At 32.7% G+C, this 27,366-nt stretch overlaps 1 protein-coding gene and 1 long non-coding RNA gene across 2 annotated transcripts in view; both read left to right on the top strand.

Moving 5' to 3' along the window:
- The window catches only part of LOC127706185 (nostrin-like), a 166,812-nt gene that overhangs the window by 22,241 nt on the left and 117,205 nt on the right, over positions 1-27,366 (top strand). The gene's annotated exons all lie outside the window — the stretch shown is intronic.
- Positions 1,407-7,070, top strand: LOC127706188 (uncharacterized). Its single transcript, XR_007984284.1, has 3 exons — positions 1,407-1,712; positions 6,188-6,300; positions 6,991-7,070. It is a non-coding gene; the product is annotated as an uncharacterized LOC127706188 (long non-coding RNA).

Genomic DNA, 27,366 nt, shown 5'->3' with positions numbered 1-27,366 from the left:
GAAACTAAGAAAACCAACAGTTATCCTTAAAAGGAATATTGCCAATGATGAGTAAACCAAGAAAAGTAAAAATAATTGTCCTTCCCTGCTGATGGTAATCATGCTTGTAAATGTAAATACCAAAGTTGATACAGCTTATGTAAGGATAGCATCTGAATAATTTACTAAGATTTAAAATGTCACAGAAAATTTATACGTGGAAAAAGTAAAAAAGGTTTTTGATGTGTATAATTAAAAAGTTAATTTGAATTCGTAGAAGTTTTCTCAAATAAATAACGGATTTAATGGTAGATTGATTTTGTATATTTTTTCAAATGAAGTGAATAAATTTCTTTCTATTAAATCAATTTAATTGGGTATGATGCTAAAAGACTAAAAATTTCTTAGAAATATTTGATGTGGTGAACACAAAGTTTAACTAAATAACACTAAAAGCTTTTACAAATAACAAAAGTACATCTATGGTCTTGAAGTATAGATTCTAGGTACTGAGTTGTTTATTATCTTAATTACATGTTATAGTGTTCTTTTATTTGTCTTTGTAAATTATTAACCTTTACTGTTTAGTCCATTTTTGGTAATATCCTTTTTGCATGGCTCGGTACTTATGGATCTCACCATTGTTTTGTTGTGCTGTGGTCATTTTTTGTATTCTTGTCTTTCATTTTTGCGTATTTTCTTTGTCTATATGCCATTTTGTTTTTTTTATTGTCGACATATTTGCTTGTTTTTATAGTGATTAAGATCATAACACAATGTTGACTGCTGTACCCCTATTTTTGACATTTTTATATATTATGTCTGTTTGTTTTGTTTACACTTTGTTGCAATTGTCAATATAATAAATTTTATGCGACTGTCATGCAAGTAAGAGGTTTAGCTAGCTATAAAACCAGGTTTATTCCACCATTTTCTACATAAGGAAATGTCTGAACCAAGTCAGGAATATGACAGTTATTTTCCATTCGTTTGATGTGTTTGAGTTTTTGATTTTGCCATTTGATAAGGAACTTTCCGATTTGAATTTTCCTTGGAGTTCGGTATTTTTGATAATTAACTTTTCTTTCCGTATTGACTGACTATATAAATCCTTACTTAGGCATGCTGTTTCCAGTTTCAGCAGGGCCTTGGTGGCCAAGTGGTCTAAGTAGTTCAATTACTGTGACACCAGCAAAGCAACACATGAGGTTGTGTGTTTGAATTCTGCACGTCGCAGGTGCGCTTAACTCCAATCATAATTGACTAGGATACTCAGTTTTTTGTCGAGCCTGCGACTTTTGTCGCAGAAAGCTCGACATAGGGATAGTGATCCGGCGGCGGCGGCGGCGTTAGCTAACTTCTTAAAAGCTTTATATTTTAGAAGGTGGAAGACCTGGATGCTTCATACTTTGTACATGGATGCCTCATGTTACAAAGTTTCCATCAGTCACATGTCCAATGTCCTTGACCTCATTTTCATGGTTCAGTGACTACTTGAAAAAAAAGTTAAGATTTTTTTGTAATGTTAAATTCTCTCTTATTATAAGTAATAGGATAACTATATTTGGTATGTGCGTACCTTGCAAGGTCCTCATGCCCGTCAGACAGTTTTCACTTGACCTCGACCTCATTTCATGGATCAGTGAACAAGGTTAAGTTTTGGTGGTCAAGTCCATATCTCAGATACTATAAGCAATAGGTCTCGTATATTCGGTGTATGGAAGGACTGTAAGGTGTACATGTTCAACTGGCAGGTGTCATCTGACCTTGACCTCATTTTCATGGTTCAGTGGTTATAGTTAAGTTTTTGTGTTTTGGTCTGTTTTTCTTATACTGTATGCAATAGGTATACTATATTTGGTGTATGGAATGATTGTAAGGTGTACATGTCTAGCTGGCAGGTGTCATCTGACCTTGACCTCATTTTCATGGTTCAGTGGTCAAAGTTAAGTTTTTGAGTTTTGGTCTTTTTTTCTAATACTGTATGCAATAGGTCTACTATATTTGGTGTATGGAATGATTGTAAGGTGTACATGTCTAGCTGGCAGGTGTCATCTGACCGTGACCTCATTTTCATGGTTCAGTGGTCAAAGTTAAGTGTTTGAGTTTTGGTCTTTTTTTCTAATACTATATGCACTAGGTCAACTATATTTGTTGTATGGAAGAATTGTTAGCTGTACATGCCTGCCTAGCATGGTTCATCTGACCTTGACCTCATTTTCATGGTTCATTGGTCAATGTTTAGTTTACTTGGTTAATGTTAAGTTTATGTGACAGTTGTAATAAAGCTTTATATTTAGGACTATCAACATAATATCAATGATTAGTAAAGAAGGCGAGACATTTCAGTGTGTGCACACTTGTCTGCTGAAGGTTGGTGGTACTGTCTGCACACTCCCTCTTCCTCCACCAATAAAGACTGGCTAGTAAGAAAAGCCAATAGTCCTAAAAATGACATTAAACACCAAAAATCAATCAATCAATCAATCCAGTTTCATCAGTTTCAACAACAGTTGAATTTGTGATTAGGTCAGATTAAGGGGTCCACTTATGGTAAGTCCATGATATTAAGTATGCAGTTTTATTGATATTTGTATTGGCACATCTTAATTTTATGCAGATTATTTAGCCCTGTCCTCTCAGTCATGGTCCATTGCCTTTGAAATTTTTATATCCAAGAACATCATGAGCTAATACAGCCACATATATTGTATGATTGGAAAATGTCAAGGATGTGAACAAGTACATGTCACTGTAGTGTACGACCTTTAAGAGAGGCGAAAGATACCAAAGGGATATTCAAACTCATAAGTTAAAAACAAATTGATAAATGGCTGATTGGTTATTTAGAGGTTATGGCTGATTGGTTATTTAGAGGTTATGGCTGATTGGTTATTTAGAGGTTATGGTTGATTGGTTATTTAGAGGTTATGGCTGATTGGTTATTTAGAGGTTATGATTTATTGGTTATTTAGAGGTTATGGCTGATTTGATGGTCTGTAGAGGTTAGAGTTGTTTGGTTAATAGAGGTTATGGTTGATTGGTCTGAAGAGTTTATGGTTGATTGGTTATTTAGAGGTTATGGCTGATTGGTTATTTAGAGGTTATGGTTGATTGGTTATTTAAAGGTTATGGTTGATTGGTTATTTAGAGATTATGACTGATTTGACGGTCTGTAGAGGTTAGAGTTGTTTGGTTGTTAGAGGTTATGGTTGATTGGTCTGAAGAGTTTATGGTTGATTGGTTATTTAGAGGTTATAGTTGATTGGTTATTTAGAGGTTATGGCTGATTTGATGGTCTGTAAAGGTTATAGAGTTGTTTGGTTGTTAGAGGATATGGTTGATTGGTTATTTAGAGGTTATGGTTGATTGGTTATTTGGAGGTCTGCCAAGGTTATGGTTAATTGTGTGCATTTGTTTATTCTGTCATGTTCTGAGTCTAACACATGTGTTACAAAGAAGAAAAAACATACCCAAAAAATGAATTAACTTGTACAGATTTACTTGGAACACATTATTGTGCTTCAGTTACTCTTCCATATTTTAGATTTCATTTTAAATTTTAGCTTGGAATATTCTTGTTTCAGTTGATATTCAGTCTTAAGAATCTTAAGAATCTCTCAGACTTTCTTTGGAACACTGTTGTTTCAGTTGCATTTATTTCTCTTAAATTCACTCTGATTTTTTCTTTGATTCCTTTTCAAAATCTTTAAATTTTCATAGTTTAAATCTAAGAGATGTTGCAAGTAAAATTAAAAAATTTAAAGAAAATATCAAAGGGCTAAATGAGTATATCATTATTATAACGTTTCCCACGGTAAATCATAACAGACCATTTTTCAATGATGAGGATTGATTTTTTAATTAACTAAAAGGATAAAAAAGAATTGATTAACTTACGTTTAATTACAGGTAATAGTAATGAAATAAGGATATTAGACACATTATAATCAACAACATCATGCAGGCAGCTTGCTATAAAGTTGATTACATGTCATGATTTATATAAGTAGTTCTCAACTGACAGTGGTGACGTCCATACATGTCATGATTTATATAAGTAGTTCTAAACTGACAGTGGTGACGTCCATACATGTCATGATTTATATAAGTAGTTCTCAACTGACAGTGGTGATGTCCACACATGTCATGATTTATATAAGTAGTTCTCAACTGACAGTGGTGATGTCCACACATGTCATGATTTATATAAGTAGTTCTCAACTGACAGTGGTGACGTCCATACATGTCATGATTTATATAAGTAGTTCTCAACTGACAGTGGTGATGTCCATACATGTCATGATTTATATAAGTAGTTCTCAACTGACAGTGGTGATGTCCATACATGTCATGATTTATATAAGTAGTTCTCAACTGACAGTGGTGACGTCCATACATGTCATGATTTATATAAATAGTTCTCAACTGACAGTGGTGACGTCCATACATGTCATGATTTATTTAGGTAGTTCTCAACTGACAGACATGACGTCCAGATGATATAGTTCTTCTAATAGCAACATGCAATGTTTTAAAGCAGATGATATCTTTTTATATGCAACATGCAATGTTTTAAAGCAGATGATATCTTTTTATATGCAACATGTAATGTTTTAAAGCAGATGATATCTTTTTATATGCAACATGTAATGTTTTAAAGCAGATGATATCTTTTTATATGCAACATGCAATGTTTTAAAGCAGATGATATCTTTTTATATGCAACATGTAATGTTTTAAAGCAGATGATATCTTTTCATTTGCAACATGCAATGTTTTAAAGCAGATGATATCTTTTTATATGCAACATGCAATGTTTTATAGCAGATGATATCTTTTTATATGCAACATGCAATGTTTTAAAGCAGATGATATCTTTTTCTATGCAACATGTAATGTTTTAAAGCAGATGATATCTTTTTATATGCAACATGCAATGTTTTAAAGCAGATGATATCTTTTTATATGCAACATGTAATGTTTTAAAGCAGATGATATCTTTTTATATGCAACATGTAATGTTTTAAAGCAGATGATATCTTTTTATATGCAACATGTAATGTTTTAAAGCAGATGATATCTTTTTATATGCAACATGTAATGTTTAAGGCAGATACTATGTTTCAACAGCAGCATGCAACGTTTCGAGTTTTTTGAGCTTAAAAATAGCCTTCTACTTAGGTTACACTATACCATCAACATACTGATGTTTACTTCTCATTATTTGTTTACTAAAATCAGGGGCAAGCATGTGTCATATTATATTTATGCCCCCCCCCCCCCCCTCCCCGCCCGACTAAATGTTGAGGAGCATATTGATTTACCCCTGTCCATTTGTCTGTTTGTCTGTCCAGATACATGATATGTCCAGCTATCTCTTCCTACAGTTTTTGAGATACAGCATTAATATTTTGTAGGATGTATCTACATGTAATAGAGGTGTGCATGCCCACAGGATTTTGATTTTTTTCAAATATTCTCAAAATGCCAGATATTTGGACTTAGTTATTTTTTTTTTGTACTCAGAATGAAAATAAAAGATAAACCATCATACATATTTTTAGATTTATAATTTCTTATGTCAGCCGGGGCATCATTTGTGTCTTACAGACAGCGCAACAATTTCAAGTTGTACTTCAACATCACTGTTTGCCAAATCTAAAGTATGTGGAACTATATATACTCATGCACATGGCAGAGCAAAGGGGGACATCGTCCATGTCTAGTTTTTGTTGAGCCTGCGACTTTTGTCGCAGAAAGCTCGACATAGGGATAGTGATCCGGTGGCGGCTGCAGCTACGGCGGCGGCAGTGGCGGCGGCGTTAGCTAACTTCTTAAAAGCTTTATATTTTAGAAGGTGGAAGAGCTGGATGCTTCATACTTTGTATATGGATGCCTCATGTTACGAAGTTTCAGTCAGTCACATGTCCAATGTCCTTGACCTCATTTTCATGGTTCAGTGACTACTTGAAAAAAAAGTTAAGATTTTTTGTAATGTTAAATTCTCTCTTATTATAAGTAATAGGATAACTATATTTGGTATGTGCGTACCTAACAAGGTCCTGATGACCGCCATACAGTTTTCATTTGACCTCGACCTCATTTCATGGATCAGTGAACAAGGTTAAGTTTTCGTGGTCAAGTCCATATCTCATATACTATAAGCAATAGGTCTCGTATATTCGGTGTATGGAAGGACTGTAAGGTGTACATGTCCAACTGGCAGGTGTCATCTGACCTTGACCTCATTTTCATGGTTCAGTGGTTATAGTTAAGTTTTTGTGTTTTGGTCTGTTTTTCTTATACTGTATGCAATAGGTCTACTATATTTGATGTATGGAATGATTGTAAGGTGTACATGTCTAGCTGGCAGTTGTCATCTGACCTTGACCTCATTTTCATGGTTCAGTGGTTATAGTTAAGTTTTTGTCGAGCCTGCGACTTTTGTCGCAGAAAGCTCGACATAGGGATAGTGATCCGGCGGCGGCTGCGGCGGCTACGCAACGGCGGCGTTAGCTAACTTCTTAAAAGCTTTATATTTTAGAAGGTGGAAGGTCTGGATGCTTCATACTTTGTATATGGATGCCTCATGTTACGAAGTTTCTGTCAGTCACATGTCCAATGTCCTTGACCTCATTTTCATGGTTCAGTGACTACTTGAAAAAAAAGTTCAGATTTTTTGTAATGTTAGATTCTCTCTTATTATAAGTAATAGGATAACTCTATTTGGTATGTGCGTACCTTGCAAGGTCCTCATGCCCGTCAGACAGTTTTCACTTGACCTCTACCTCATTTCATGGATCAGTGAACAAGGTTAAGTTTTGGTGGTCAAGTCCATATCTCAGATACTATAAGCAATAGGTCTAGTATATTCGGTGTATGGAAGGACTGTAAGGTGTACATGTTCAACTGGCAGGTGTCATCTGACCTTGACCTCATTTTCATGGTTCAGTGGTTATAGTTAAGTTTTTGTGTTTTGGTCTGTTTTTCTTATACTGTATGCCATAGGTCTACTATATTTGGTGTATGGAATGATTGTAAGGTGTACATGTCTAGCGGGCAGGTGTCATCTAACCTTGACCTCATTTTCATGGTTCAGTGGTCAAAGTTAATTTTTTGAGTTTTGGTCTTTTTTTCTAATACTATATGCAATAGTTCAACTATATTTGGTATGTGCGTACCTTGCAAGGTCCTCATGCCCGTCAGACAGTTTTCACTTGACCTCAACCTCATTTCATGGATCAGTGAACAAGGTTAAGTTTTGGTGGTCAAGTCCATATCTCAGATACTATAAGCAATAGGTCTAGTATATTCGGTGTATGGAAGGACTGTAAGGTGTACATGTCCAACTGGCAGGTGTCATCTGACCTTGACCTCATTTTCATGGTTCAGTGGTTATAGTTAAGTTTTTGTGTTTTGGTCTGTTTTTCCTATACTGTATGCCATAGGTCTACTATATTTGGTGTATGGAATGATTGTAAGGTGTACATGTCTAGCGGGCAGGTGTCATCTAACCTTGACCTCATTTTCATGGTTCAGTGGTCAAAGTTAAGTTTTTGAGTTTTGGTCTTTTTTTCTAATACTATATGCAATAGTTCAACTATATTTGGTATGTGCGTACCTTGCAAGGTCCTCATGCCCGTCAGACAGTTTTCACTTGACCTCAACCTCATTTCATGGATCAGTGAACAAGGTTAAGTTTTGGTGGTCAAGTCCATATCTCAGATACTATAAGCAATAGGTCTAGTATATTCGGTGTATGGAAGGACTGTAAGGTGTACATGTCCAACTGGCAGGTGTCATCTGACCTTGACCTCATTTTCATGGTTCAGTGGTTATAGTTAAGTTTTTGTGTTTTGGTCTGTTTTTCTTATACTGTATGCAATAGGCCTACTATAGTTGGTGTATGGAATGATTGTAAGGTGTACATGTCTAGCGGGCAGGTGTCATCTGACCTTGACCTCATTTTCATGGTTCAGTGGTCAAAGTTAATTTTTTGAGTTTTGGTCTTTTTTTCTAATACTATATGCAAAAGTTCAACTATATTTGGTGTATGGAAATATTTTATGATCTATTTGTCAGTCACACAGTTTTTTTTTTACCTTGACCTCATTTTCTAGGTTCATTGCTCAGTGTTAAGTTTTTGTGTTTTGGTCTGTTTTTCTTAAACTAAAAGCAATAGATCAACTATATTTGTTGTATGGAAGAATTGTTAGCTGTACATGCCTGCCTAGCATGGTTCATCTGACCTTGACCTCATTTTCATGGTTCATTGGTCAATGTTTAGTTAACTTGGTTAATAATAAGTTTATGTGACAGTTGTAATAAAGCTTTATATTTAGGACTATCAACATAATATCAATGATAAGTAAAGAAGGCGAGACATTTCAGTGTGTGCACTCTTGTTGTGTTTTGGTCTGTTTTTCCTGTATTGTATGCAATAGGTCTACTATATTTGGTGTATGGAATGATTGTAAGGTGTACATGTCTAGCTGGCAGGTGTCATCTGACCTTGACCTCATTTTCATGGTTCAGTGGTCAAAGTTAAGTTTTTGTGTTTTGGTCTGTTTTTCTAATACTATATGCAATAGTTCAGCTATATTTGGTGTATGAAAATATTTTATGATCTAAATGTCAGTCACGCAGGTTTTATGTGACCTTGACCTCATTTTCAAGGTTCATTGCTTAGTGTTAAGTTTTTGTGTTTTGGTCTGTTTTTCTTAAACTATAAGCAATAGGTCAGCTAAATTTGTAGTATGGAAGAATTGTTAGCTGTACATGCCTGCCTAGCATGGTTCATCTGACCTTGACCTCATTTTCATGGTTCATTGGTCAATGTTTAGTTTACTTGGTTAATGTTAAGTTTATGTGACAGTTGTAATAAAGCTTTATATTTAGGACTATCAACATAATATCAATGATTAGTAAAGAAGGCGAGACATTTCAGCGTGTGCACTTTTGTTATAATAATTTATACATTTAAGAAAAAATATTTTGCTACATCTAATATAAAAATAAGGAGATGCAGTATCATTGCCAATGAGACAACTATCCACCAAAGTTCATATAAAGTGGATGTTAGCAATTATAGGCCACAGTATGCCCTTCAACAATGAGAAAAACCCATAGCATGTAGTTTGCTTAGTATAATAAAGGGCTCTGACATGAAAAATGTGAAACAGTTCAATTGAGAAAACTAACGGCTTAATTTATAACAAAACAAGATTCCTTTGATTTGGTGTCCTAGAAATGTGATACTTAGTACAAGCGGGGCATGGTGTCTAATGGACATGTGATAGTACAAGCGGGGCATGGTGTCTAATGGGCATGTTTTCTTGTTTAATTTTATTTATATGTAATTCTTATATGATTTGCAGAATTACAAATAATTGATTGTGATTAGTCTGTCAGAATATCTATTTGTAATTTACTCTTTCATAGACCATATGTTTCCAAAACTAATTTATTTTCCTATGTAAACACATGTCTATTTTACTGTGATTTATTCATGCACAGTACACATGAATGGAACCCTGGGGTTTCAAAACTGTGAAATTTAAAGAAAAAAATGAAATATTTTTTGTCTGTTATGTAATTTTTTTGATTATTTTCATAATATATGATATGGATTCCTAATAGCTGTAAAAACAATTAACAAAGAGGAATTAGTTCAGTACAGAAGCACGCATTGGTTCAATAATTTCCTTAATATTATTACTAGAAGCTTGTTTCATTATGATTTTATCCGGTAAAGGCAAATAGGAATGGTAAATATCATTTAATTGGATATAAGACTGCTCTAAGCATCTTAATGGTAAACTCAGGCAGTGGAATCATTTAAATTTAGATAACTGAACATAACAGTGAACAAGGCTACTTAAATTTGAATAAAATTTTATCATTTAAAATATCTTAAACAGAGGCGGATTTAGAGGGTTTTTCAGGGGGCCCGGGCCCCCCTTTTGTGGGAAAAATTTGGTTGATTATATAGGGAATCACTGAAGCATGACTGGAGCCCTCTTATGCAGTCAGTGGGCCCCCTCTTATGAAAATTTCTGGATCCGCCACTGTTAAAGGTAACTAATCTAAATGAGGTATAATTTCTGATTTGAGGTAACCAAACTAAACATCATAAAGTTTGGTGTAACCTCAAATCAAATCAAATCAATATAGAGGTATATTGGAATGGAGGAGTGTAATATTTTATCAGCTTCAGATCGCTCTACCTTTAGGTTTCCTTTAATTTGTTAACTAATTAATATTTTATTGAATTTATTGAAAATGTGGTACAAGGACAAAATATTGGTTTTAATTTTATATGGTGGCCAGATTTTTTTTTTCCTTTGATATTTTGTGAAGTGAAAGAGTGAAGGTAATAATTTGAAGGCAATTTAAAACCTGAAAGTAGAAACTCTAACAAAGTTTTAAATGGTTTTCATTTTCCATTTTGGCTTTTACCTGTTTTCCTCTTTTGCAAAAACACAAAATGGCACCATCTGGCAACTATGGTATAAGACTTCAAAGAAAATTTTCCTCTGCTATTTAAAGTATAAGTGATCTTTGCTGTTGATGAAATCTGTGAAACTTAATCACGACAATCTTCATCATGGTCAACAAGAATGTAAATCAGGTATTATAGCCGGATTTTTTCTTTGTAATAGTATTAGGCAGTTATCTTATTATATTTCTGAAGGATGCCCTTTGATGGTATTACTGCAAACCAACTATTTGTTTAGCTATTTATTGTCGTTAATTTCACAAGTAGAAAAAATTACAAAAATATTAATTGTTGCTAAAATGTAAAACTTATTTTCTTAGCCAATGTTATAGATCATGAAAAATAAACCTAGATGTCGGCTTTTTAAGGGCGTAAACATGAAATAAAGTATTCACAAAAATAATACTGAGTATTTGTGTATAGTTATTGTGATGGTAGTCATGTTTGACAATGAATGATAGAATTTGTTGTAAGACTTAAAGTGGTTGCCAAAGGATCATGGTTCTCTCTGACTTTCTCCACCAATAAAACTACACTACCACAAAAAAGCCAGTAGTGCTGAAAAGTGGTGTTGATGTTCAGTAGTTGTCGTATGTTGATGTGGTTCATAAGTGTTTCTCGTTTCTCGTTTTTTATATAGATTAGACCGTTGGTTTTCCCGTTTGAATGGTTTTACACGAGTAATTTTTGGGGCCCTTTATAACTTGCTGTTCGGTGTGAGCAAAGGCTCCGTGTTGAAGACCGCACTTTGACCTATAATGGTTTTTCTTTTATAAATTTTGACTTGGATGGAGAGTTGTCTCATTGGTACTCATACCACATCTTCTTATATCTATTGAACCTCAAATTGAGGTCAATCAATTTTAAAGTGGTATTCCATGATGTTCATTTATAACCACTACATTATTATTAAACAGTTATTACTATAAACAGAGACATTATTTGTTAAACTTTTAACCTCTATAACTTAATACATTGCATGTGTACCTTGTAAGAACAATAAAATAAGGACAATTATTGATAGTATGTGGTTCATATGAGCAATAACGGTAAATAATAAAATAATGAATTAAAGATGAGAAGATATTGTACCAGAAGACATTGCACTGTTGTAACTGATAAAAGCTCATCTCTTTAATTGGTATCTTCCTATACATGCAGATTGTTCCTTTATTCAGTCAGGAAGAGAATTGGAGCACAAAAAAACCTGTAACTTTAAAGGGGCATTAGCTGTCAAATTCATGTTCACCGATTTGATTAAAATTCTCATATTTGATTATAACATGCTAAAACATATATCCAAATAATGAAAAGTCTAAAATTAACAATATACCATGCACGGACTCGATAAAATGTATCAGCAATTTGTGTGTATTTTAGTCTAGACACCATCTAATTAACCATCGAGGTGACCTCCTAAGACTGCTGACGGTAATATAACCCGATATAAACATAAACATAGATATAAAAAGATAGCGAACTCGTGCAATTGGATATTTCATATAATAGGTTTAAAAAATATGTTAATAATCGTTTTTACCTGTATAACAATGAGATTTTGTAGATTGAATCAGTCAACCAAATGGTTTACCCTTGTTTCACTTCCAATGTTGACATTCTTTTCTTTTTAATAGCTGAACACGCCTAGTTCATGCATAACCCATCTCTAGCTAAGGAGTTCAATTGAAGTTCACATGAATACAGATTTAATGAGGTCGAATTATTCACTTGCAAGTGAATAATTCATTAGCGATGTTTCTTTGCTTATATTGACAAAACTGAACCAAACTGTGGAGAGTTGTCTCATTGGCAATCAAACCACATCTTCTTTTTTATATTGGCTGCTAAAAACGAATTATTATATCACTTTTCACTTTCCTTAATGATTGAACAAAAAAAAAAATCATATTTTATTTTTTCTATATCTCGTAGCTAATGCCCCTTTAAAGTTTAATTTTAGGCCAGTAATTAAATTTTTAGATTCTTGAATTTTATAAAGTCGATACAATGTCATTGAAAATTATTTTTTTTTAATTTTCTGAAAAGAATTTTTAAAGTTATGCAATTGGTGCAGTATCTAACTTGAAATACCAAGTTTGCTTTTCAGCAATTAAAAGCCGAATTTTAGCCTAATATTGAGTAGATGGTAACTGATTAATTTTTATCTTCTTAAATATGTTGTTGAAATGTTGTCACTTTATCTACCATACATATATTGATATTATTTTTTATCAAAATCCTCATCTGCCGAAAATAGTTGCTAACGAAATTCAAAGAATGAACAATCAATTTATAGTGGCCTTATGGGAGTAAAATTACTTAATGACTGACGGCACCACTTGAGATTAGCAGAGAGCTATATATCTATCAAGCCATGAATAGTCTGTAGAACACAAAAAAATCTTTTATGTGAATGTTCGATAATAGTCTTATAGTAATTTTCCGTGACTAAAGTTAATCTAATATGGACAGAAACAGTACTCAAATTCGTTTTCTCCCAAGGAACTTTATTTCATACGATTTTATGGTAGCAACTTTTTATTTTACACTTGGAGAGTTATATCAATAAAATTCTGATTGAAATTAATGAGCGTTTCTGAAGAATATTGTAAAGAAGATATAGGTTACGGAACTTAAGGATTATCTGTGGATCTGAAACCAGAAATTACTTTTTTAAACATTGCTGTCTTATTGGGGATTTAGGAAAGCCTTAGTCATTGATTTTAAAACTCAGCTCAGTTTTGTAAAGAGGAATTTAGATGCAGTGTTATTTGTATTTTTGTTATATTTCTTTTTTAAGTTTGGAGGGTTCTGGTCTTGTAAAATTTCATTTTGGTTTTTGGTCATTTTAAAATTTCCTTATAACATGTGTCATTATTCTTTCAATCTTGATGTGACTAATTTATTTTTGTGGATACCAATTTTCATCGTGGATTGAGAATGTAACAACAATGGCAGTGGCGGATCCTGAAATTTTCATAAGTAGGGGCCCACTGACTGCATAAGAGGGGTCCCGCTCCAGTCATACTTCAGTGATTCTCTATATAATCAACCAAATTTTTCCCACAAAAGGGGGGCCCGGGCCCCCTGGGCACACCCCCCCCCCTAAATCTGCCTCTGCATGGATATTTGATTTTGCGGTTTCAAAAACGATCAAGGTAACAAAATGACTTGGTTGTCTGTAGCAGAGACATATAATACAATTGTATTATATGTCTCTGTCTGTAGTTATCTTATTTTGTCATTTAGGGATTGTTGTTTTAAGTGCTTGTCATGTTTTGTAGACACTTGTCTATTGTAACTGTTCCTTCTGAAACTACCACATGTTATAGCACCTTGATTCATCTCCATTAATTCAAACATATTCATCCCTCCAAGAAACTAAGAGAAAGAATTTTACAGAATTTTAATATAGTGAGAAGACAGTAATGTTACTATTTTACTCCCAAGAAAATTAAATTATTTTTCAATGCCTTGAAGTTGAGTACAATGACATAAACTATTTAATTTTGTGCACAATAATTGAATTTGTTAAATAGCAGGAAATCACATTACAAAGATAGTGTTTCAAGTGTGGTATCATTTAAATTTAATTGTCAGCTTAGAAACTTTACTCTAATCAGGAAATATTGGTTCCTTGAGCAACATGAAATATAAAATAAGACACATAAAATAGTCATTTCTGTGAGAAACAGACGTCACTTCTGTCGTAATACCTTAATACCAACCTTTCTATAACACTTATAAACAGTATCATGGTAATTGCTATAAGCTTTTTATGTAATCCTTTCTTATACAATAGACTTTAGCTGCAGTGTATAAAGACAAATGTCATCGCCAGGTTTTGTTGGAGTTCTCTAGTGATATTTTTCCCTGTACTGTTTTGTGGACTCTAGCTTGTCTTCTCTTCTCCATGTTTTTGTTTGATTTGTTTTTCTAACTTATGGTTTTGATATCTTCTTCCCTGTTTGAAACTTTTTATATTTCACAGCTAGATGTTCACAAATTAAAAATGCAAAATAATTAACGCAACAATAAATGCTGAAATAAATATCAAAATAATTGTAATTTATTTTTTTTTTTTTTTTTTTCAATGAATAGTAATAACAAAGATTCAGAATGGAGTGGTTTTCTTCTCTTAAATGATAAAATCTCAAGTGTTTCTATAATTTTTGTTTTCTCTCATGAATGTTAAAATATCAAGTGTTTCAATAATTTTTGTTTTTAACATTTGAAGAAGATGGTGTTGATGGTTATTGGTAAATTCTGTTCAGATTTGAATGTGTTACGTCACTTGTCTTTAACAGCTCATATACAGATAATATTTATGAAAGAATCATACTTGGTACTTGTTTAGATGATTGCATCCTTATATTGTGCACTAGATAACAATTATAAAGCAGTTCAGTGGAAATGTCAGTGGAAATTTTAATTGATCCATTCCTCTGCTGAGATAGATTTTCTTTAACATGCTATCTTAGGTTAGGTTTAATTGGTATGCTTAGATATTGTGGGAAGATTTCCTTGTCACTTCAGATAATTGGGACAAGTTCACAGTTAAACAGTTAATTGTCTTTAATTTTAATGAATTTTACTGTTGTATTACTATTGTGTCTGATATATGAAATGTAAAGTTTTTTAAAAGTCTTTAACATAGCTGAGGTATATTATAAATTCAAATAAAACTTGTAGAGGGTTTAAGTAACTTGTAATAAAAGTTTAAGATATATATTAAAAAGGAGATGTGGTATGATTGCCAATGAGACAACTCTCCATAAGAGACCAAATGACACAGAAATTAACAACTATAGGTCACCGTACGGCCTTCAACAATGAGCAAAGCCCATACCGCACAGTCAGCTATAAAAGGCCCCGAATATAGTTCTTTTTTCATTTTTGAATGATCTTCAGTAGTTCATGACTCGAAAAGAGAGACACAGCACTAGGATCTCTTTACTGTAAAAAAATGAATACTTTTCTAGCCTATTTTGCAACAATTTATCTTGGCAGTATCCTATCTTTGCTCATATAAGAGAAAATTTAAGTTGACATATTTGCAATGAGTTAGTTTTACCTCATTTTTTTCTGGGAAAGCTCATATTTTTTTTCAAGTACAGGACAGCCCTGAGTGAGTGAGTGTCTTTGCTAGATATCCATAATGCGACTACACCCATGTCAGATATGGAACAATATCAACAAAAATTTCGATTACGGACAATGAAATGTAACAAATACTGTCATAATTGACCACACAATATGTAAACATTAAGACAACAATCAGTCTATTAGTTTTCTTGTTTGAATTGGGTTTCATTTGTCATGTTGGAAGTTTTCTTGTTTGAATTGATTTGTCATGTTGGAAGTTTTCTTGTTTGAATTGATTTGTCATGTTGGAGGTTTTCTTGTTGGAATTGATTTGTCATTTTGGAGGTTTTCTTGTTTGAATTGATTTGTCATGTTGAAAGTTTTCTTGTTTGAATTGGGTTACATTTGTCATGTTGGAGGTTTTGTTGTTTGAATTGGGTTTCATTTGTTTTGTTGGAAGTTTTCTTTTTTGAATTGATTTGTAATGTTGGAAGTTTTCTTGTTTGAATTGATTTGTCATGTTGGGAGTTTTCTTGTTTGAATTGATTTGTCATGTTGGAAGTTTTCTTGTTTGAATTGATTTGTCATGTTGGATGTTTTCTTGTTTGAATTGGGTTACATTTGTCATGTTAGAGGTTTTCTTGTTTGAATTGATTTGTCATGTTGGAGGTTTTCTTGTTTGAATTGATTTGTCATGTTGGATGTTTTCTTGTTTGAATTGATTTGTCATGTTGGAATTTTTTTTGTTTGAATTGATTTGTCATGTTGGAAGTTTTCTTGTTTGAATTGATTTTTCATGTTGGAAGTTTTCTTGTTTGAATTGGGTTACATTTGTCATGTTGGAGGTTTTCTTGTTTGAATTGGGTTACATTTGTCATGTTGGAAGTTTTCTTGTTTGAATTGATTTGTCATGTTGGAGGTTTTCTTGTTTGAATTGATTTGTCATGTTGGAAGTTTTCTTGTTTGAATTGATTTGTCATGTTGGAAGTTTTCTTGTTTGAATTGATTTTTCATGTTGGAAGTTTTCTTGTTTGAATTGGGTTACATTTGTCATGTTGGAGGTTTTCTTGTTTGAATTGGGTTACATTTGTCATGTTGGAAGTTTTCTTGTTTGAATTGATTTGTCATGTTGGAAGTTTTCTTGTTTGAATTGATTTGTCATGTTGGATGTTTTCTTGTTTGAATTGGGTTACATTTGTCATGTGAGAGGTTTTCTTGTTTGAATTGATTTGTTATGTTGGAGGTTTTCTTGTTTGAATTGATTTGTCATGTTGGAGGTTTTCTTGTTTGAATTGATTTTTCATGTTGGAAGTTTTCTTGTTTGAATTGGGTTACATTTGTCATGTTGGAGGTTTTCTTGTTTGAATTGGGTTACATTTGTCATGTTGGAAGTTTTCTTGTTTGAATTGATTTGTCATGTTGGAAGTTTTCTTGTTTGAATTAATTTGTCATGTTGGAGGTTTTCTTGTTTGAATTGGGTTACATTTGTCATGTTAGAGGTTTTCTTGTTTGAATTGATTTGTCATGTTGGAGGTTTTCTTGTTTGAATTGATTTGTCATGTTAGAGGTTTTCTTGTTTGAATTGATTTGTCATGTTGGAAGTTTTCTTGTTTGAATTGATTTGTCATGTTGGAAGTTTTCTTGTTTGAATTGATTTTTCATGTTGGAAGTTTTCTTGTTTGAATTGGGTTGCATTTGTCATGTTGGAGGTTTTCTTGTTTGAATTGGGTTACATTTGTCATGTTGGAAGTTTTCTTGTTTGAATTGATTTGTCATGTTGGAAGTTTTCTTGTTTGAATTGGGTTACATTTGTCATGTTGGAGGTTTTTTTGTTTGAATTGGGTTTCATTTGTCATGTTGGAAGTTGTCTTGTTTGAATTGATTTGTCATGTTGGAAGTTTTCTTGTTTGAATTGATTTGTCATGTTGGAAGTTGTCTTGTTTGAATTGATTTGTCATGTTGGAAGTTTTCTTGTTTGAATTGATTTGTCATGTTGGAAGTTTTCTTGTTTGAATTGATTTGTCATGTTGGAAGTTTTCTTGTTTGAATTGATTTGTCATGTTGGATGTTTTCTTGTTTGAATTGACTTGTCATGTTGGAAGTTTTCTTGTTTGAATTGGGTTACATTTGTCATGTTGGAGGTTTTGTTGTTTGAATTGGTTTTCATTTGTTATGTTGGAAGTTTTCTTTTTTGAATTGATTTGTCATGTTGGAAGTTTTCTTGTTTGAATTGACTTGTCATGTTGGAAGTTTTCTTGTTTGAATTGGGTTACATTTGTCATGTTGGAGGTTTTGTTGTTTGAATTGGGTTTCATTTGTTATGTTGGAAGTTTTCTTTTTGGAATTGATTTGTCATGTTGGAAGTTTTCTTGTTTGAATTGATTTGTCATGTTGGGAGTTTTCTTGTTTGATTTGTTTTGTCATGTTGGAAGTTTTCTTGTTTGAATTGATTTGTCATGTTGGAAGTTTTCTTGTTTGAATTGATTTGTCATGTTGGATGTTTTCTTGTTTGAATTGATTTGTCATGTTGGAAGTTTTCTTGTTTGAATTGATTTGTCATGTTGGAAGTTTTCTTGTTTGAATTGATTTGTCATGTCGGATGTTTTCTTGTTTGAATTGACTTGTCATGTTGGAGGTTTTCTTGTTTGAATTGGGTTACATTTGTCATGTTGGAGGTTTTCTTGTTTGAATTAATTTGTCATGTTGGAGGTTTTCTTGTTTGAATTGGGTTACATTTGTCATGTTGGAGGTTTTCTTGTTTGAATTGATTTGTCATGTTGGATGTTTTCTTGTTTGAATTGATTTGTCATGTTGGATGTTTTCTTGTTTGAATTGGGTTACATTTGTCATGTTAGAGGTTTTCTTGTTTGAATTGATTTGTCATGTTGGATGTTTTCTTTGTTTGAATTGGGTTACATTTGTCATGTTAGAGGTTTTCTTGTTTGAATTGATTTGTCATGTTGGAAGTTTTCTAGTTTGAATTGATTTGTCATGTTGGAAGTTTTCTAGTTTGAATTGATTTGTCATGTTGGAAGTTTTCTTGTTTGAATTGATTTTTCATGTTGGAAGTTTTCTTGTTTGAATTGGGTTACATTTGTCATGTTGGAGGTTTTCTTGTTTGAATTGGGTTACATTTGTCATGTTGGAAGTTTTCTTGTTTGAATTGGTTTGTCATGTTGGAAGTTTTCTTGTTTGAATTAATTTGTCATGTTGGAGGTTTTCTTGTTTGAATTGGGTTACATTTGTCATGTTGGAGGTTTTCTTGTTTGAATTGATTTGTCATGTTGGAGGTTTTCTTGTTTGAATTGATTTGTCATGTTGGAAGTTTCTTGTTTGAATTGATTTGTCATGTTGGAAGTTTTCTAGTTTGAATTGATTTGTCATGTTGGAAGTTTTCTTGTTTGAATTGATTTTTCATGTTGGAAGTTTTCTTGTTTGAATTGGGTTACATTTGTCATGTTGGAGGTTTTCTTGTTTGAATTGGGTTACATTTGTCATGTTGGAAGTTTTCTTGTTTGAATTGATTTGTCATGTTGGAAGTTTTCTTGTTTGAATTAATTTGTCATGTTGGATGTTTTCTTGTTTGAATTGATTTGTCATGTTGGATGTTTTCTTGTTTGAATTGATTTGTCATGTTGGAAGTTTTCTTGTTTGAATTGATTTGTCATGTTGGAAGTTTTCTTGTTTGAATTGGGTTACATTTGTCATGTTGGAAGTTTTCTTGTTTGAATTGGGTTACATTTGTCATGTTGGATGTTTTTTTGTTTGAATTGGGTTTCATTTGTCATGTTGGAAGTTTTCTTGTTTAAATTGATTTGTCATGTTGGATGTTTTCTTGTTTGAATTGATTTGTCATGTTGGAAGTTTTCTTGTTTGAATTGATTTGTCATGTTGGAAGTTTTCTTGTTTGAATTGATTTGTCATGTTGGATGTTTTTTTGTTTGAATTGACTTGTCATGTTGGAAGTTTTCTTGTTTGAATTGGGTTTCATTTGTTATGTTGAAAGTTTTCTTTTTTGAATTGATTTGTCATGTTGGAAGTTTTCTTGTTTGAATTGATTTGTCATGTTGGAAGTTTTCTTGTTTGAATTGATTTGTCATGTTGGAAGTTTTCTTGTTTGAATTGATTTGTCATGTTGGAAGTTTTCTTGTTTGAATTGATTTGTCATGTTGGATGTTTTTTTGTTTGAATTGACTTGTCATGTTGGAAGTTTTCTTGTTTGAATTGGGTTTCATTTGTTATGTTGGAAGTTTTCTTTTTTGAATTGATTTGTCATGTTGGAAGTTTTCTTGTTTGAATTGATTTGTCATGTTGGAAGTTTTCTTGTTTGAATTGATTTGTCATGTTGGAAGTTTTCTTGTTTGAATTGGGTTACATTTGTCATGTTGGAGGTTTTCTTGTTTGAATTGGGTTTCATTTGTCATGTTGGAAGTTTTTGTTGTTTGGATTGATTTGTCATGTTGGAGGTTTTCTTGTTTGAATTGATTTGTCATGTTGGAGGTTTTTTTTTGTTTGAATTGATTTGTCATGTTGGATGTTTTCTTGTTTGAATTGATTTGTCATGTTGGAGGTTTTCTTGTTTGAATTGATTTGTCATGTTGGAGGTTTTCTTGTTTGAATTGGGTTACATGTGTCATGTTGGAGCCTCTTACTAGTTTGCTATGTGGTTTTGGTGTGCTCATTGTTGAAGGCCATTGACCTATATTGATCTATAGTTGCTAACTTCTACTTCATTTGGTCTCTGGTGTAAAGTCGTCTCATTGGCAATCATATCATATCTCCATATTTTTATATACAGAGACCTATCAAAGCACTGGTTTTTTGTTGTTTTTTTAACTTATATATTTATTCACTGGTTTTTTTTGTACCTTTTTAGTCACCCTATTTCATGGAAATATTTTTTGTTCATTCTATACCATTTTGGAATGTACATGTATTTAATTTTCTTGACTTTTCTCATTCTCATCCGGCAGTAACTTATCATTGTCCTTGTACCCTGTTCCCGTATAAATAAAAGTTCTGAACAATTAAAGGGGCATTAGCTGTCAAATTCATGATCACTGATTTCATTTAAATTTTCATATTTGATTCATAACATACTTAAATCCAAATTACGGTTCCAAAAGAAACAATTAACAATGCATGGACTCGTTATAATGTATCAGCATTTCGGATGTATTTTAGACTTTTCAGCTAAAGCCCCTGTAAGAGTTATTTTGTCTAGCTGGCAGCTAATGCCCCTGTAAGAATTATATTGTCTAGTTGTCAGCTAATGCCCCTGTAAGAATTATTTTGTCTAGCTGTCAACTAATGCCCCTGTAAGAATTATTTTGTCTAGCTGTCAGCTAATGCCCCTGTAAGAATTATTTTGTCATGCTGTCAGCTAATGTCCCTGTAAGAATTATTTTTTTCTAGCTGTCAGCTAATGCCCCTTTAAGAATTATTTTTTTCTAGCTGTCAGCTAGATCTTTGACTCGATGTCAGCTAATGCCCCTGTAAGAATTATTTTGTCTAGCTGTCAGCTAATGCCCCTGTAAGAATTATTTTGTCTTGCTGTCAGCTAATGCCCTTGTAAGATTTATTTTGTCTAGCTGTCAGCTAATGTCCCATTAAGATTTATTTTGTCTAGCTGTCAGCTAATGCCCCTGTAAGAATTATTTTGTCTTGCTGTCAGCTAATGCCCTTGTAAGATTTGTTTTGTCTAGCTGTCAGCTAAATGCCCCATTAAGATTTATTTTGTCTAGCTGTAGCTAACGCCCCTTTAAGAATAATTTTGTGTTCCTATTCTGAATACACTTAATATGGCAGTCTTCTAAATAGGAAACCAGAATAACAAACTATTCTGAGAATTTTTGTTCAACAAATAGAATGTAAGAGAGATGTTCTTTCTGTCTGATTGGCTTTAATTCTAATTAATTGCATTTTAAACCACACAAGTCAGTTTACATTATTTAGAACTGTCGACATTGGACACCCACTCCTTTAGTTGTACTCTAATAAACTTGTAATTTATAGTCACAATGGGCCTTCCTATTACACTGATATAGCAAGAAATAACTTTTCTTTCTGTATAACTGATAGCAATGACATCAGATGATCCGATAGCAGTCACATTTTGTAATAAAATTATCAATTTTTATAATTAACTCTACCAAAGATCTTTGACTCGATGTTAATTTTTCTGGAGGCAAAAAAGATTTGTAGGTGAATGGCATAGGATTCTTATTGTTTTGATATATGATATATAAATAAATAAGGAGATGCCATTTAATAGACATGAAAGGGAGGAAAATGTTGGGTATGTTTCAATGACACAAACAAACAAAGACATATAGAGGTAAACATACAGACATTTGTTTTCTGCCCAAAACAATTTTTCTTAGAGTGTAAAAAAGCAGTCTGTCTCAGTTTGCCTCAGGACTTAGGTCAAATTAGAATATTCTGGAAACCAATAATTAATGGAAAAATGAAGTGTGAAATATGTTAACATGTTCTTGCTGCCACCTTTATTGTGTTAAACATGTACATCAGTAGATAATACAAATTGATATCTGACATTAACAGAATGAACCTCCTGATATCTGACATAAACAGACTGAACATCCTGATATCTGACATAAACAGACTGCGCCTTCTGGTTTCTGACATCAGCGTACAGGATCTTCTGATATTTGAAATCAATAGACTGCACCTCAGTCCTCCTGATATATGACATTAACAGACTGTACTTCCTGTTTTCTGAATCACCAAACTGTATCTCCTGATATCTGACACAAACACACTGTTTCTTCTGATATCTGACTTCAACAAACTGCACCTTCTGATATCTGACATCAACATACCACACTCCCTTATATATAACATCAACATATCTGTGACACTCCCTCATATATGACATCAACATACCTGTGACAATCTCTGATATATGACATCAACATACCACAACTCATGATATATGACATCAACATAAGGCAACTCCTGATATCTGACATCAACATAAGGCAATGCCTGATATCTGACATCAACATAAGGCAACGCCTGATATCTGACATCAACATAAGGCAACTCCTGATATCTGACATTAACAGACTTCACTGTCTGATATCTGACATGAACAAACTTCAGCACCTGATATTTGACATCAACAAACTATCTCCTGATATCTGACATCAACAAACTGTATGTCCTGATGTCTGACATCAATAAACTGTATCTCCTGATATCTGACATCAACAAACTGTATGTCCTCATATCTGACATCAACAAACTGTATCTCCTGATATCTGGTATCAACAGAACTCACCTTTTGGTATCTGACATCAACCTTCTTCACCTTCTGATATCTTGATATCAACAAACTGTACCTTCTGATATTTAAATCAAATTACTGCACCTCCTGATATCTGACATTCACAAACTGCACTTCCTGATATCTGACATCAATAGTCTTCACATCCTGATATCTAGATATCAATAAATTGCACCTCCTGATATTTAAATCAACAAACTGCAAATCAATATCAATGAACTGCACTTTCTGATATCTGACATCAATAGACTTCACCACTTGATATTTGACATCAACATACTGCACCTGCAGACATCTGAAACATATTAAGTTAAGGTCAGTAGGTTTACTTGGGTGAGCATTGTTGGGGAAAGCACTTAATTTGAAATTTTTGGCACAATTGCAACTTTTTAACAGAAATAGTATTTTGGCCTAGATTAAATAGACACAAACTTGTCCTTCCCCTTTTCAAATTCAAAATGTCAAAATATTCGACTAGTATAAGTATAAAGATTTTAATATGTAGAACAATAATAAAAGATGACTGTCCCTACAGTGTCTAATGTAATTATTTTGGTGTTGTATATACCACCTAAATTCACCTCATATCTATTGTTTTCTTTATATATCTTTCTCTAAATATATACCATACAAGGTTACTGTAAGGAAAGTGAATTTGAAGTACATACGTTTATGTGGTGTAATCAAATGACAGACAAAATGTTAAACAAAAACAACTTTACTGTAAAAAATTCATAAGATGTCCCAGAAATCTATAGACCAGAATTGTGTTTGTATCAAAAGGCTTCACAAAACACTCTCAAAAGTCAATAGTTGACCTACAAAACCTAGATGATGACAATTATATGCCCTCTTAAAAACTCATGTATCTTATTAACACATTGATGACATTAGTTTAAATTATAAAATCATTTGATTTATATGTATTTCATGCTAGGTTTTATTGTGGGTCAATGTCGATCATTGATTTTAGAGCGCTCAAACAATAAATTTATATTTAACTCAGTTTTCTGCGAGACTAAAAATATCTTAAGTATATCCAATTTTTACAGTTAAGTTATATCAATTAATGTTTTGAGAATCAACAGACTAGCTAGTTATATTTTTCTTTCTATTTTTAATATAGAATTTCACAAGGGTAGTACTGGTTTTTGTAATGGGATATTTTAAGAAATTACCGAAGTTATCCATAAAACTGAAAATGGTGTCATAAAAATCATAAGTACAGCATCATGAATATAGTGTTAAATTGAATGTAGATTTTTGTTTAGCTTCAGGATACTCTTTATGCCCCCGCCACGGCAGAGAGGGCGTTAAGTTTTACACTTGTCCGTCTATACATCCTTACTACCATCCATCCGTACGTCCATCTGTCTGTTCGTCCCTAAATTAGTTTCGGTTTGCCTCAACCAAATGTTATGAAACTTTAACACAATGCTTATTACACCAAATACAGATCAAGTTTGAATTTGGGAGGCGTCACTTTCTCGGTTCTCAAGTTATGTCCCTTTTTAAATGGAAAAATTGGCAAATTTGCAGTTTCCGCAATCTTACTTTATTTTGCCTTTTCAAAATGTTATGAAACTTATACAAAATGCTTATTACAACCAAACTCAGATCAAGCTTAATTTTGGGTGGCGTAAATTTCATGGTTCTCGAGTTATGTCCCTTTATAAAAGGAAAATTGCAAAATTCGTCTTTTCCGCACTCTTAACTTTAGTTTGCCTTAACCAAATTTTATGAAACTTATACACAATTCTTATTCCACCAAACACAGATAGAATTCGAATTTGGGTGGCGTAACTTCCACTGCTCTCCAGTTATGCCCCTTTATAAATGAAAAAATTGGCAAAGGAGTTGGTCCAGTAAGACCCTTTTTGGCCCCAAAATATAGCAGTTTTACAAAATTGTTAAAATGTAAACTTTAAGTTATTTTTTGGAAAAAAGAATACTTCTTTTACATAAATATGAGCTGTTTTTGACAATACAAATTACAATGCACATATATCGGGTACTAGCATCATTAAGTCATGCTAAATTACTGAAATCTTCAAAATTTTAGCATTTGAGTTAAATTTTAGACTGTTTCCGTCTTAAATGGAAGTGGCCACATTGATGTTCATTCTTAATATTTAAATGTAAGTTGTATTTGATGATAATACATAACATATATAAAGGTTGAGAGTGAACACGTATGCGGCCACTTTCATTTTTGACTAAAACCATCTGAAAAGTGACCTATTATGGCATATTTGATAGATTTTCCATATTTAAGCTTGAATTGGGCGTTTTTAATGACTCAATCAGTTAAAATCTTTCACATTAACTAATTGAATCGACTGAAGTAGACACTTAAGTGTTTAAAAAGTGTCAAAAATCTTTCATCAGATGAACCTGAAATTTGAGGCCAAAATCGGCCCTTACCAGATAACTCCTTTGCAGTTTCCGCAATCTAAATTCAGTTTGCCTCAACCAAATGTTATAAAACTTATACACAATGCTTATTACCACCAAACACAGATCAAGTTTGAATTTGGGTGGGGTCATTTCAGCTGTTCTTAAGTTATGTCCCTTTGTAAATTGAAAAATTGCAGAATTTGCCATATGTTTACAAGCAGTGGCATCTGTGTCCCATGGACACATGTACATTTTACATTTATTTATTCATTTGTAATCTTTATCTTCATCCTTATCAATCTTGAACTATTTCCTTTTTAACAAAGGAATAATATATATGTATGTTGAACTATTTCCCAAGGAACATAGTCTTAAAAACTATTTTCAAACATAAATGTCTATTTTAGTTCTATTTTTTCCCTCATTCCACACATTGATGTTAAACTATTATTTCTGATGTAAGATATTAATTAATGTATTGTTTTACCTGATAAGGTATTAAAGTCCCCCACTAAGCTCAGAGCAAACACTGGTGACATCATTTAGAAAGCTTTTTATGTTTATATTGAAAAGATTGAAGGGAAATTAAAATTTCATCAAAGCATAGTTTCTAGGTAATTAAAATATTGTATGATCTGAGAGATATTAAAATTCCTTGTTATATATTGTAGAACTTACTTTATTGCATTTTAATGGGCCCATCAATATTAAAGGAACATTTAGCAGCCCTGTAGCAGTACCTAAGTACTGACATGAAAATACAGATATTATGTTATTGAAATTTGCTGCTAATAATTAAATTAAGGAATATATCTCCCTCATGCAAAGCACTGATTCCTTGACCACCTTTAACTATATTTTTTGTCCTATTTGGTTTCATTAGCTCTTTAATTTTAGAATAAGCATCACTGAACAGTCATTTGTTTATGAAATATGCATCTGGTGCAGTAAAATTGATATCGTTAATGAGATTAGGCATTAAAATAAATTTAAATTATAAATTGATTGTATATATATGTGGCTATCCATAATGTTTTATAGTGGCATCTGAATGACTATCAATAATGTTTTATAGTGGCATCTGATTGGCATGATCCATAATGATTTATAGTGGCCTCTAAATGTTTTATAGTGGCCTCTGAATAGCTATCTAGTGTTTTATAGTGTCATATCAATGGCTATCCATAATGTTTTATTGTGGTATCTGAATGGCTATTCATAATGTTTTATAGTGGTATCTGGATAGCTATACAGCATTTTAGCGTGGCATCTGAATGGCTGTTCATAATATTTTATAGTGGCATCTGGATGGCTATCTGTAATATTTTGTAGTGACCTGAATAGCTATCCATAATGTTTTGTAGTGGCCTCTGAATGGCTAATCATAATGTTTTATTGTGGTATCTGAATGGCTATGCATTATGTTGTATATAGTGGCCACTGAATAGCTATCCATGTTTTGATGTGGCTTCTGAATGGATATCCATATTGTTTAAAGTGAACTCTTAATGGATATCCATATTGTTTAAAGTGAACTCTGAATGGATATCCATAATGTTTTATATTGTCCTCTGAATGGATATCCATAATGTTTTATAATGGCCTCTGAATGGATATCCATAATGTTTTATAATGGCCTCTGAATGGATATCCATGTTTTATAATGGCCTCTGAATGGATATCCATAATGTTTTACAGTGTCCTCTGAATAGATATCCATAATGTTTTATAATGGCCTCTGAATGGATATCCATGTTTTATAATGGCCTCTGAATGGATATCCATAATGTTTTATAATGGCCTCTGAATGGATATCCATAATGTTTTACAGTGTCCTCTGAATAGATATCCATAATGTTTTATAATGGCCTCTGAATGGATATCCATGTTTTATAATGGCCTCTGAATGGATATCCATAATGTTTTATAATGGCCTCTGAATGGATATCCATGTTTTATAATGGCCTCTGAATGGATATCCATAATGTTTTATAATGGCCTCTGAATGGATATCCATGTTTTATAATGGCCTCTGAATGGATATCCATAATGTTTTATAATGGCCTCTGAATGGATATCCATGTTTTATAATGGC

The sequence above is a fragment of the Mytilus californianus genome, unplaced genomic scaffold (assembly GCF_021869535.1).
Source record: "Mytilus californianus isolate M0D057914Y unplaced genomic scaffold, xbMytCali1.0.p SCAF_6, whole genome shotgun sequence".
Lineage (NCBI taxonomy): Eukaryota > Metazoa > Mollusca > Bivalvia > Mytilida > Mytilidae > Mytilus > Mytilus californianus.
The sequence above is the reverse complement of the archived record's forward strand: the minus strand, read 5'-3'. Positions and strand labels throughout refer to the sequence as shown.